The sequence below is a fragment of the Sitophilus oryzae genome, unplaced genomic scaffold, assembly GCF_002938485.1.
Source record: "Sitophilus oryzae breed Bouriz unplaced genomic scaffold, Soryzae_2.0 scaffold_690_pilon_pilon, whole genome shotgun sequence".
NCBI lineage: Eukaryota > Metazoa > Arthropoda > Insecta > Coleoptera > Curculionidae > Sitophilus > Sitophilus oryzae.
This window is the reverse complement of record NW_022147296.1, coordinates 208,602-222,960: the sequence shown is the minus strand read 5'-3', so window position 1 is coordinate 222,960 and position 14,359 is coordinate 208,602.

Sequence of the window (14,359 nt, the reverse complement as noted above, 5' to 3'; positions counted from 1 at the left end):
AAATTGAACGAGGCGATTAAAAATCGGAAGTAGGTCGAGACAAACCTAAGTGGGTAAAGACAACTTGAAACAAATCGAAATGCGAAAAATTTGGGCGACGAAATACAACCTTGACCTATTTCGAAGAGTTTTCCGCATTGTGTAGAGGCTGTTTAAAAGATTTGGATTGCACTTTTTCCAAGTATGTAATAAGTTTTTCTGCTCCTTGAGTTAGATTCAAAAAAATCAGTGAAACTTTGAGTTAATCTCCGATTGGATACGGACTTTTTCGAACTCAATATGTAGTAATTTTAACTAATAATTAATGTGCTGAATATGTAATAAATTCTTTCAGTAGTGGCGTTATTTATTAACAAAGTCCCTATATTTAATGTTCACCCTCTTACATGTTGACGAAATGCCGAAGAGAACGGCAAATATTGTTAAAACAACGTGAAGCTTAGATAACGAAGTGATTTATGGAAACCAAGATCATTAGTCATGCGAATATTGGATCCGGTTAGGCTCCAACAGGACCGGCAGTTCCAGGAAATTTTTATTTTTTTTATTTGCGTAATTTGTCTCTGAGCGAAAATCGAATTAATTTGTAACTTTAATTTTGGTAGCGTAGGGTAACGTAAGAACATTATATTTTTCTCAGATTGTTTTCTTATTAAGTTAAGGTTAAAATGTCTGAATTTGATGGTTGAGAAAAAAATATTATTTTCCGAGTTTTTATATAAATTTTTAAACAAGTTGATTTTTTTTTATTTAAATACTTGATTAAAAGAAAAAAAATCTGTTGATTTAAATCTTGATTTAAATATTTGCACCCTGTATACAATTGTCTTTATTTCCCCCAAAAACACATATAAGAAAAGTAATATAAACACAATGATTTAACTTGAAACTAAGCAGTACTAGAGTCAAAATAGAGTGAATTATATAAAGGAGCTCCAATATTTCAAAATGCTTTAGCAGCGTGTTATAGTTCCCAGACTAAAATCATGGAACAAAGATATGGGACAACTTTTTTAGTGCTATGTAATTATGTTCTGAGTAATTTACTTGTACCAGTACCTAGCGTATCAATACTTATTTAATACATAGTTTAAAAATTGGGTGTAAGGTTAAGAAAACGAATTAATTAAAAGAACAAGGCAATTCGAAACTAGGTTGATTTGATTTCCCCTTACGTCTCAAGTACTGTACGGTGGAGCCTCTACTCGTTTTGCAGCTAATGCATAAATCACTCATTTTCTCTTTAATTCGACCAGCGAATACATATCGCTGTGGAGCTGAAAGAAAAGAGACCGTGTGGAACTGAAAGCCACAGTGCAGTGTTGTTATATTAGAATGTATAATATCTGTAATACGTTTGACGAAAATATCTTTGGAAGACAAATCCGCATTATGTATTGAAAACTTATTCATTAAACATAGAATAAGCAACAAAAATAAAAAAATATAGTTACTGAATATTTTGTATGATCAAAAAAAGTCGTTTAGTTGGCTTGGAAATGAAGAATTATTGATATTTACCATAATATTTTACATATGAAATAACAGCAATCTTCATTTCCAAGCCAACTCTGACGCCGTTCTTTGTTTAATCATATAATATTATATTAAATTGTTTAATGATAGAAAATCCGTATTATTAATGTACTGTACTAAAAATCCGTAAATCTATAGATGAATTCGTAGTTCTAGCAACACTGTCTATGACAACAAGTCACTCTGTCGACTGAAAGCAGAACTACGGTACAGAATTATTTATCCGCTGCGTTGTAAACGACTATCACCGCGCAGCGATGCAGAGCTAAACTAAATCTCGGACATAAGGTAAGCGGTAACGCCAGCTACATCTCGGACATATTTTGTACCACGAAATCGACCGTAAGGTTGCGCATCTTCTTACTTCTTCATTCAACGGTATAATATTGGACTATTTGCTAAAGTTCATAATAATTATAATTATTGGCAATGTGATTAAATGGCAATTCGGATGTTCAAATGTTTGAAAAACATAAAAATAAGTGGTAATATACCTAGTATAGTAACAGTGTAATATCTTGATTTATCTAAATCTTAATGTGCAAGATAAATCATGATGATGCGTGAAATAATTCTCTGATGACTAATTGACTAACGATCTTCTCGAATTAAATAGTTGTTTCAGCTGGTACCTCATATCGATGTTCGCATGAATACTGGTGATCACTGGATGATAGATATTTGCGGTTATTGTGCCACTATAGCCTTGGATAAAATTATTACGTGGTAAACATGTAATAAATCCTCTAAACGTAGACTAATTTACAACAAAGTCGATATTTAATGTTCTCTCTCGACGAAATTCCGGAGAGAACGGCAAATAATTAACGTTGAAACAACGTTGGAGAGAAAAATGCAGATAACGAACAAGTGATTTATGGGAAATGAAATCATTAGTCATGCGAATTTTGGTTTCGGTTAGTCCCACTCAAGTTCCGCGAAATTATTAATATTTTTGAAGTGTGAATTACTAATATTTCTTACAGTGTTTCAAAAACAACAACCAGTCAAGAGTGTCAACATCATGGATCACTGACCGGTCCCTTTCTAACAAATACAGGAATTAGGTAGGGATGTGTCTTAGCGCCTCTCCTATTCAACATATTCATGGCAGCGCTCTCCATTATAGTGGAATTATAGTGGACAGCAAACTGCAGGAGAGAGGATTGGGCATTAGATAAAGATACGACGGCGGTCTGTTCAACATAAAAAATTCACAGTCCTTTACTAAGATGCAACTGGGGGCATTGAAAATGATGAATAAAAACGTAAAAATATGATTAGTGTTAATGAGTGTATTACATATATATGTTTAAATAACGAACTTAACAAAAAACAACAGATTTAAAGATTCACTGAAAAAGCAGTAGTGTTAACATTAAATAAAACATTATCAATAATAATTATGCGATCGCACCTATCCGTAAAACAAGCAAGCAAAAAAACCTCGAAAAAACAAAATAACATACAAAACATCAGGTTAACATGATGACAGATCATGATCAATGACAGATAAAGAATTCTTACGGAAAGTTACACTTTACGGTATAATTTTTTAACTGTTAAGGGCAAACCCCGTTTAAACATAAAACTTTTTAATACCTACTACTGTATCTAAAAGACTTTTTTTAAATTACTAAATTCTTAGCCACGCTTCTGTTTTTCTTGGCTGTTGTGCATTACGTCACAGATTAACAGGCCCACGTTTGCACCACAAGGCGATGCTGCAGACCACTAGGTAGACCGGTCGTAGAAATTTATGTTATACAACTTGTAGTCAATCTACACAAATATTATTTTTTTTTTCTTTTAAAATGTGTTCAGATTTTGTAAAAAGTATAAGTCAAAATCGCAAAACTTAAATTTGATATGAGTTTCTTAGTTTTTAACTAATATAGTGGCGAATTACAAAAATTCCTTTTCAATGAAAATTAATGAGTTAAATAAAATAATTTAATAAATTACTAGCTTTTTGTCGCGACTACGTTCGCGTTACACCTCGAATCGTTCATGCATTGATTTAAATGATTTTTTTACTTCTTTATAGAGAGCTAGTGAGCATAGATGTTTTTATTTTTTTCTCTTTTTTTATTTATTAAGAGCACTAATACCTTTATAGGTTATTTTTTATTCTTTGAAGGATAATTGAGGAAGATATATTTCGTTATGATGTCACTAAATAAACCCTTGTATAAAATTTTTTATACTGTCTGGTTTATAATGTTATAGTATTGCATTTTCGTACAGCAAACTTTATTCCCTATTCTACTCCCTAAGGGTATAAATTTCATAAATTGCTTTACCTTTGTGAAAATTTTTATGTGTATAATCCAGAGGTCACCAATTTTTATATAAATTTTTTACTAACTTTACCCATTTGGTTGATGAATTTCAAAATTTCTTATAATTCTTTTTGTAGGATTTCATTCTTCTAGACCAAATAGTAAGGAATTTTCATACAACAAACTGTTCCGAGATAATTTTACTCTCTAAGAGGATGAATTTCCTAAAATCGCTTTGTTCACTAATGTCGTTTAAACGAACCTTTGTGCTAATATTTATGTATCTAAAGCTGGCGGCATGAACTCACTCTAAAATATCTAAAAACGTAATATATAATCTAACTGACACCACTGACAATGACAAATAATTTATTTCTGGAGGTATTGTGTGTAGGTGTTTTTCAGGTATGTTTTAGTATTTAGTCGTTTTACACAAAGAAATAGCCACTAAGCACTATAAAAATACTTCATAACAAATCGACACATATATACCTTTCATTTAAAAAAAGAATCATCAAGATTGGTAAAGCGGTTTCGGCGGGATGGATGCAACAAAAAACCCTTTGAGCTTTTATATATGTATGGATTAATTATTTTTCCAACATATTTTAGTTTGCAAATTTTTATAAATATTCAGGCTCGCCAATATCGTACTCCACCGTGTCCAGCCTGTTTAGCCAAACGTAGGCCGATTCCTCTTCGGCTGCGTCGTGATCCTGGCCGAAGGAAAAGTCTTGAAGAAGCTCATCCGCGCATAGGAATAAGTTGACTGCGTAGCGTATTGCGTATTAATCGATTCTGAAACTTTCTATCTCCTGTATAACATGTTACGCAAGTTTATTATTTTAATCTCGATTTTAATGGATAAATGTGTGAAATGTCACCTGAATATCTTCCGTCATGACATGTTTTTACTTTTTTGTTATGGTAAAGTGATTTGTATAAACTTTATTCAATAACGTATATTTTCCTCCATTTGTGATTTTTTAATTTTAAGCGAAAATTAAGTATAACATTTTAGGAAAAGAAACACTGTAAATATTAAAAGAATAAGAAGAAATTAGTCTTATTTTGAAAGGAATATATAGAAAAAACTCTTTCTATAGAAAAAGTCTTTATACTAACCAGAATCCGGTGACATATACGCGGTCTCACCGGAAACATTACTAATTACTTCGCATAACTTGAAGAATATCTACTTTTAATAATGAACACTTCAGAAATACACCAGTAAAAACATTTATTATTTGGGATTAAAACTCGAATTAAATTATAAATATTAGTTACCTATGTTGTTATAGCTTTTATAGGCCTGTTTAACAACTTAATAAGTTACCGAGCGAAAAAATCTGTGCGCGTACCTACCACTATTGTTACAGGTTAATTCGTTAAAGAAATATGTTACACAAGTTAAAAACGCTAATATTTTAATGGTATTACTTGTGCATTATTGGCCTTATAATGTAATTTGTTGGAATTATATCTTCTTTAAATATAATTAGACTTTTTAACGACTTTTAAGTTACCTAGGAAAAAATCTGTGCACCTCCCTACCAGTATTGTTACAGGTTAATTCGTGAAACAAATGTGTTACATATTATTCGTGGTATCAGTGGTATTATATTGGAATCAGCTTGGCATTAGTGGGGCATTATATGAGAAATTTTGGTATTTAATTTGTATTTTTGGCATTACTTTGGCATTAGTATACCATTTGTCAGCGGTTTACTCCTTGTAGATAATCAAAAAGTTTTTTGATAAAATTTGCTTTTTATGTCAGATCATTTCTATGAAAAATTACATTAGATTTTTATTAAAGACGCTGGGTAATTAAAACATTGACTAATAAAGCTTGTCCACTTTAAATAAGGGGTCACGAAATATCCTCCTTGGAGTGTTTGGGTTAAGGGGTGTATAATAAATTAATCGTTGTTTTATAATAAAAACCATAAAACATTTATTTGTGAGTAAAATAATGCAATGGTTGGATATCTCTCCTTTATAATTAGGTGACTAAAAATACACTAAAATAATTAGAAAAAAAATCTTGTACTTATTTAGTAATTACGTCAATATTAATTAATTGACTTTCTAATCTATTCTATTTTTATGTACAAATATATTATTAAATTTTAAGCATTAAGTAATAGAACACTTTGTGGGGGGGGGCCCTCTTATATCGTAAGAGGTTACGGAATATACTCCTGGTTACACCCCTTACAGAAAACAGTGTAAGGGGTGTAAATAAATTGTATAATCACAGTTTTTTAAAATAAAAACTATAAAACATTTCTTATTTGTGAGATTAAAAAAACAAAACAACGCATTGGTTAAAATAAGTACATTCAATACATATGTATGTGTTATAACATAATATAGCCATTACTATTATACTAATATTATTAAAATAATATGTGTGTAACATATTTCTTTAACGAATTAACCTGTAACAGATATTTATATGCCCAGTATATTTTTGTTTAACAAACCAATCAGGAAAAATCCAAAACCCTCCGTTATAGGAGGTGTAAGATGATTAAACTTATATAATGACAACTACTTATCGGATAACAAATTAATTACTACTGTCAGCTAGTTCGGCTACTGTCTAGGTAGAATATACCTAGAGTTACCTACACCTACCTATGATGTAGGTAGATTAAAGCTTATTTTGACGTTACCTCTCAGTTCGGTGTCACAAGCTGAATTTTTCAGGGATGGAAGTACAGTACATGATATGGGGACCCTTATTCCGAAAGTAGTACAAAATTAGACCGGTAAAAAGGGCACTATCATCAAAAAATCGATATATTAATACCCACCGTATAGAGAAAACAAATACTTATTTTTTGATCCAGTACATAATAAAGTCTTCGTAGAGAGTAATTTTTTATAATTATTTACAAAAAAACATTTCCATTAGCGCTTACGACCAAAAAAGGCTTTAAACATGAATAATCATTTCAATCATGCGAAAATTTGGTTTAAAAAAATATTTTTTTTTAACATAACTTTCATTTAACGAAAAACGAAGGCTTAAATGAAAAAAAGGAACAATTTAAAAGTTTCGCTTATGTCTTGGCAAGGTATCAAAGCAAACCCCATATTTTTTGCTTTTAAACTAATAAAGATATATCAATAAACAACTAGCGATGTAATTAATGGTTTTTGCGCGCGCTGGCCGACTGCCGCCGCTGCGCCGAGATTTCCTATACCCTTGTATATATGACGTCATGGTGTGGCAAATGTAGCATTTTAATTCGATTTGGGCTCCCTTATATAGGATAACAGAAACATTTTCAATGTTAAAAGGTACGTACAAAATGCATCACAGAACTTCAATACGCTGATGACTGAGTTGCTGCGTTTTAGTTTTAAATACGTTACAACAATTACAAGAAATGTTGAACACATATACCTGGGCATACGAGGCTTAAGCTAAACATGGACAAAACTATAAAAATCGGAGAAGAACTATTGGAATATATAGCGGAATTGAATTACCTCGGTAGTTTGATTTCGGAAAAGACCAATATCGACTCTGAAATTCAGCACAGGATTAGCAGTGCTTCAAGAGCATTCTGGAAATTAAAAAAGCGTTTTCTACAATCATGCCTTGAGTACAAGAACGAAAGTTGCAGTGTACCGAGCAATTATAATCCCCACCATGTTATATGGGAGCGAAACCTGGGTGCCGTACCGCCGACACATAAACGCATTAAACAAGTTGCAACAGAGATACCTTATTCAACTCTTAAGAATCCGGTGACTCCATCATGTCTCAAACGTATCGGTCCTTGAAAAAGTTAACTGCGAGAGTATTGAAGTCATGGTTACAAAATCCAGCTTAAGATGGGCTAATCACGTATGCAGAATGCAAGAAAACCGCATACCAAAATATCTGCTTGTAGACATTAAGAGGAGGCCGGGTGGACAACTCAAAAGGTACCAGGACATTTTCCACGAAAACTTAAAGGGGATGCAGAATGAGTGGGAAGAAGCAGTTCAAAATAGAACTCAGTTAACAGCGACAACCAAAAAGTAAAAGGCAACAAAGCAATGAGATTTTTGAATGTCCGGAGTGCGGTAGACAGATAACATCACGTATCGGGTTTTTCAGTCACAGAAAAGCTTATGAAAGAAAACGCCGTGCGTGACCATCTTCTTTTCTTCTTCTTCTTATCACGCCCTCTCCTGCCGAAGGTTGGCGATCCAAATGGCAATTGTGGCTCTGGAAACTGTAGCCCGAAAGATTTCCGCAGACGAGCGTTTAAACCATCTCCACAAATCTTTTAGCCATGAGTTCTGGCGTCTTCCTACTGATCTTTTCCCTTGCACTTTGCCCTCTATTATGAGGCGCAGTATTTCGTATCTACCACCTCTCATCACATGACCCAGGTATTGCATTTTTCTTTCCTTGATGGTGTTCAGTATCTCTTTTTGTTTCGGCATGCGCTGGAGTACTTCATTGTTGGTGATCCTTTGTACCCATGAGATTCGCAGCATCCGTCTGTATATATACATTTCGAAGGCTTCTATTCTCTTCTCGGTCTGTGAATCCAGTGTCCGGCTCTCACATCCATAGAGTAACACAGAGAAGACGTAGCATCTGGCCATTCGAGTTCTGAGGTCTCTTCTTGTAAAAAATTATTTCATTCTCACGAAGATTTTTCTCGCTTGCTCAATTCTTGAAAATATTTCTCTTTTCGGGTCGCACTGACTATTGATGTTAGCTCCTAAATACTTTATTGAGGTCACTTGTTCGATTGTTTGTCCCTTGACACGCAGGTGTGCATTTATTGGAGTCTTAGAAAAGACTCTTTGGTCTTGGAGACATTGAGATGCAGTCCAAACATCTCACGATAGTGGACTACGGAATCTATAATGCTTTGCAGTTCTTGTATATCGTTGGCTATTATAACTATATATTCCATTGAATTTGGTTCCGCCCTGGATTCGATCCAGTGCTTCTCTAAATATAGTCTCCGAGTACAGGTTAAACAGGAGCGGAGACAAGACGCAACCCTGCCGAACACCATCTTCTGATGCGTGTCAAATACTCGTCAGCGAGTAATGGCAGTATGTAGTATGTTAGTAAGAAATTGCACTTTAAATATGCGCACATAGTACACACACTTTTTTTTTCTCTTTTAGTTAGTGATCTTTATTAAATAGTATTAGCAATTAGTAATCCCAATTACTAATTCGAATGGATTTTCATATGTTTAAAGGTCAATATTTTCCAAAAAATAAATTAATACAATTTAATTTAACGAAAATTTGTATAAACTTACTTTGAAATTAATTAACAACAGGCAGAATGGATAAAAAAGTTACAGAATCAGAAATTCTTTATATAACTCCCGTTTTTCAAAAAGTTCCCAAAGGTTATTCTTGAATTTTGTGCTTTTTTATCCTTTTCGTCTTCTTTTTACGGAAAAATACCTAAAAGATTTAATTAGTCGGAAAAGTAAATATTTCCACTTGCTGCTCCTGGCATTTAAGGGATGTAATATTAAAAGCTAAAACTTTTGCGTGTCCCTTCCAAATTTATACCTTTAATTTCCTGCAGAACTAGGTAGTAATTAGAGAGTGTCGCTGGCAGAGATGGCCCGTTACAAAAATGTCGCAGTTTCCTACTCAGCGCGCTAACCTTCCGTCAAAAAACATATATAGTACTACACAATGACTAAAAAATACAAGGACATGTAAGGCAAATATACGGGCTGCAGCAGAATTTGTGCTGTTAGACAGCATCTATTTGGATGTAACGAACGACTTATCAGCTGGTTATCAGCGACAATTTTAGCGACTTTCAATAGTTTGTGTGTAGTGAACTTTGTATAAACTTTATTACAATGGTGATTAGTTATTCAGCTTTCAAATATAAAAGCCGCAACGATAAGAAAGAGCCAGGACTTACGTTTCATAGGTAAATAAACAATCTGCTCGACCTTTTTAGCGTTTTCTGATTGAATGAGATAATTATTTTTCTGATATTATATTTACTTGATTTGTGCTATACGTCGATACCTTTAGATATAGTATTTTGTGCCTTTTGTTAATATTTTAACACATATTTTTGTAATTAATATTGTATCATATTGACATGAAAATCTAATTTCTCGTTTAAAAAAACTCCCAGACATCAATTTTCATCAAAATATTAACGCTACTTCAGAAATTATTTGGAAAAATCAAAATAAACATGAAACTTTGTATGTCCGAAACAAAGCATTTTATATAAGAACTGTTTTACTTATTTTTATCTGCAGAATATTATGCTGCCGACGTTTCCGGAATACAGTTCGGATCACCCTGTACAGTAAATGTTAGAGTCGACCTTCGACCAGCTAGATAAATTTGACGTAATCCTTTAAATACTTTGAAGCGGCGAAATCGTTCCTAGTTCATAAACTGGCCGACGATTTTACCTCAGGAATTTATCTTTCCGTCGAAACATTAACCCTAACAAAGCTCTACCTATTACAGTTCTGAAATCGATATAATACCAGAGCGGAACCCGGATTCGAAACTGAAATTTATTATTTTAAACTGTAAAGGGATAAGATGAAGTAATAAGAGAAATAGGTGGAGAGGCCAGTTTGAAATGTACAGACAAGGGTTGGGTTTCCCCTTACCTTCGCTGGGGAAATCAAAGATATAATAACTGGTCTGTCAATAGCAGAACCTTAACACCGAGACGGTTGAGTTAGTACAAAATTGGTTTTCATAATATATACGTTTGTGCTTTACGATCGTCAATAGCGTTTAATTTTGTTTTGTTTTGCAAAAGATTTTCTAACTACGCCCAAGAACATCTACATCAAAAATTCAGTTTGACATATTGTGTTATTGTTTTTCAGCCAAAGTATATTGCTTTCTAGTCAAAGAGAACGTTAAGTCGCAAATAGTTAATATCGGAGTATATGAAATTCTAAGAGAAGAAATCGATTGACTAATAAAAAAAATAATACTGGAAAAAGAATGTAGACTAAAAAAAAATCTACAAATGTTTGAGGAAAAAAACATAACTACGACGTCTAATATAAAAATAGTGTTTACTCTGCATTATTACTTAGGTAAGGTAAGATCGAGACAGACGATGACAGAGAAAAAGCAGATGACGTCCATATCAATCTATTTATTTCGCTAAAAAATATTCTAATATTTTTTAAGTTAACCATAGATGGGTTTATATATACAGGGTGAGTCTTGAATAAGTACAAATATTTTCAAGGGTGTTATATTTCGACTTCAGGAATGATTCAGGAGGTTTCAACGATGAGGATTTTTTTTCACAAAAAAAGATGTCGATAATCGTGTATTTTCTTTTAAATTTCCCTGTAGAATGTAGAACGAGTAAGAGGGGGAGTTAATCACTGCGACCTTAAAGATCTATTGTGCCCTCCTCTTCCTTGAGTCATTACACAACCTATACCCCTGTTGTAGAGGGGACAGGTTATTTCCCATCCTCCTCTGACAACAGTTTTTCCTCCGAGGGTACACACCCTTCCACGGTTGGAGTTTGGCTCTCCGTGCCGCTCTTCATAGTCGAGGAGCTTGCCTCCGGCTGAGGAATCTGTCTTCATTTTCTCCACCTCTTTAACTTGGTCTCTCCTTAGACCTGATACCGGTGTTGTCCCGTATCTATAACAGAGGATATGTCCCTCTTTCTCTATTGCCTCCTTGGATTTGAGGTCAATTCCTATTGTGAGGACCCGACCATGACCCTCCTCCCTCGAGTTGATGACTCGCCAACTCGATATCCTTACATTGAAGTTCTGACCTTGGATAAGGCTCAGCAGGTAGGTGGTGCATTTCCCCTTGCTCCTAGGTAGAAAGACCCTTATGGCCACCCCTTTATGGATGTTTTTTCCCTTCACTGCAACCAGTTCCGGCCATTGCCAATTTTTAAGCTTAGGTGCGATTTCCACCAACCAATTCGCCGAATCTTGAGATACACAATCTATGAGGATCATGCCCACCGGAAAGTGTATCTCCGCAAAACGCAGCTGACCCACATCTTGTAGATCGTTGTGTTACGATCCGATCGCCACTACTTCGTCCAGTATAGCCTCTTCTAGAGACGTTTGCTGGTCGGTGGTCAGAACAACCTCTGGGAAATCCTTTGGCAGCGGCGCCATGTTCACTTGTCCAGCAATAGCGGCAAAGCTGGTGATACGTCCCTGCTTGCTTCCCAAATTTCCCTGTATATTTTTCGAAAACTTTTTAGAACCGCCAGTTTACTGCAAATTTTCCCCCACGGTCTAATTTCTTAATCTCTGATATTACCATGGTTATTAAAAGGGATGCAACACTGCAACATTTCCACTTTCTAAATGACCTGTATTTCTCATTATTTTGAATTAAATTTACAAGGAAAAAATGCTAAAAAGGGGTGAAAAATTCAGGGAAAGGAACAAAATACCCTCCCTGTATTATAAAGTGCCATTATGATTAATTTATCTATTTCAGTATTCGCATAATAAATAACTCTGGAATAACGCACACCACTTTAACCGGTTTTAAGTTTAATTTTAACTTAACCAACTAATAACGAACACATAAAACGTCTGTTTTGAGTGTAATAAATTGTTTTTGCTCAATTTTAAGTGTCTTGCTTTGTCAGCACAAGCCAATCTCTATCCAATGTTTATTTTTCTGAGTTTGCGTCTATTAAAATAATGTGGTTGGAATTCAAATTTTTCTACCTATACATATCCTTGTGGTATTGTGTATACTCAACACGCAATGGGCATTGCAATTTTTCAAATAAGAAAATAATGAGCTTAACAAATTTAAAAACGATTTTTACTTTATTTTAAAATTAAAATAGATTTCACATTGCTTTGTTATTCTGTCAAGTTAGTAATTACAGGAAAAATCCTGTGGCTCAATTTTTTTTCAAAAAAAAAAGCATTTTTTTTTAATTTTGAAACTTAAATAACTCGGCTATTTTGGACTTATTTGAAAAACGGTAAAGAGAAAATATGTTTCTTTTATCGAAATTTACCAGTCTTAAAAATAAAGGCACTTATTTAAGACCCACCCTGTATAAATCCTTCATGCGTGCGTCTGCTTGTTGCTTTAAACTAGTTTTATTGGTTTATTTCAAAAACGACAGATCATATTTTAATATTATTGGAGTGACGGAACGATGAATGACGCACGGACGCAGATGGGTATGAATTCGACTTAAAATTTTGGAGGCTTGTCAAAGTCTTGCCAAAATATAGGTTATAATTTATGTCAAATTATATCGTCTTGGAAGATGATGCATTTAGATTCGTATTATAACGTATGTTTTGTGTCTTTCGAAGTTAAGTGGAGGAAACATCGAAGGAAAATTAAGTGTACACACAGAAAGCACACTCTCTAGTTAATATTCGGTGCCCAGACTGCGAGTTTTATTAGTCACCAATAAAGTTATCATTTAATAAAGTTTGTATACGATCTCATATATGGTACTTAAAACTGGAATTGCTGTAAAATAACGACATCACACGTCACCCGATAGGTACCAGTAAATAATAGGTTTTAGTACTCTGCAGAAAGATAATATCAAGACGCACTGGTTTAAATAAAGTTAAGATTAAAGGTAATGAATTAAAAAAAAATCTTAATATAACTTTAAAGGTATAAAATTCAGTGTTTTATTTATTCTTGTGCAATATTAAACATTTTTTATTTGTATATTAACAAACAGCTTTAACAAAAATAAAAAGAAGAATACATTTAAATACATCGTTATATACACATATTTAAAAATAAAGTTTTTTAATAGAAGTATCATAAATTGTAAAGGAGAGTTTTCATATTTTATCCCATGTGAAATACATTGTATAAAAACACGCCTTATAGCCATAAACCAACTTCTAAAAGTCGTAATAAATCTGAAACTCCCTCAAGGCGCTCCATATTTTTAAATTGTAATAAAGTGGTAGGCCCATTTTAAACGGCTTTGCCTAATTCATGACTAAATAACAGTTCATTTCAGGCTACGAAAAAAAGGGTCTCTATGCAGCATGCAAAAGAAGTATTTCGAGGGGTTTATTATTAATAAAATATTATCTTTATTTGGTAAATATCAAAGCATCGAAGAAGTGCAGCTACTTTCGCACATTCTTCATCATCTGGCTCAGATTTTGAATAAAAAGCGATTTTTCAGTAAAATGGAAATCAAGATGGCTGATGTCGCCATGGCAATTTTCTAGTGACAGTTAGTAGCTATTTTCAAAATCGACATTAGTTTATGGACTTTATTTAAATTTATAACGGTTTTATCAAGAAAAGTAAAGAAGTAGTTCTTTGATTTGTAAAACTTGGAAAATAAGTTTGGTTTGGTTTGTTAATAAAGAATATGCTTTCCTTCGAAAACTCTCTATATCGCTTGCCTAGAGTTACACAGTTGTATGTACACTGGGTTAAATTGTTCAGGAGAGGCATTTGAAATTTGGGGTGTCTCGACTAGGCACATACGATTTGGTAATAATCATGTTACCAAATTCCTGCTTTAGTCTGATCACCAATATGTGTAT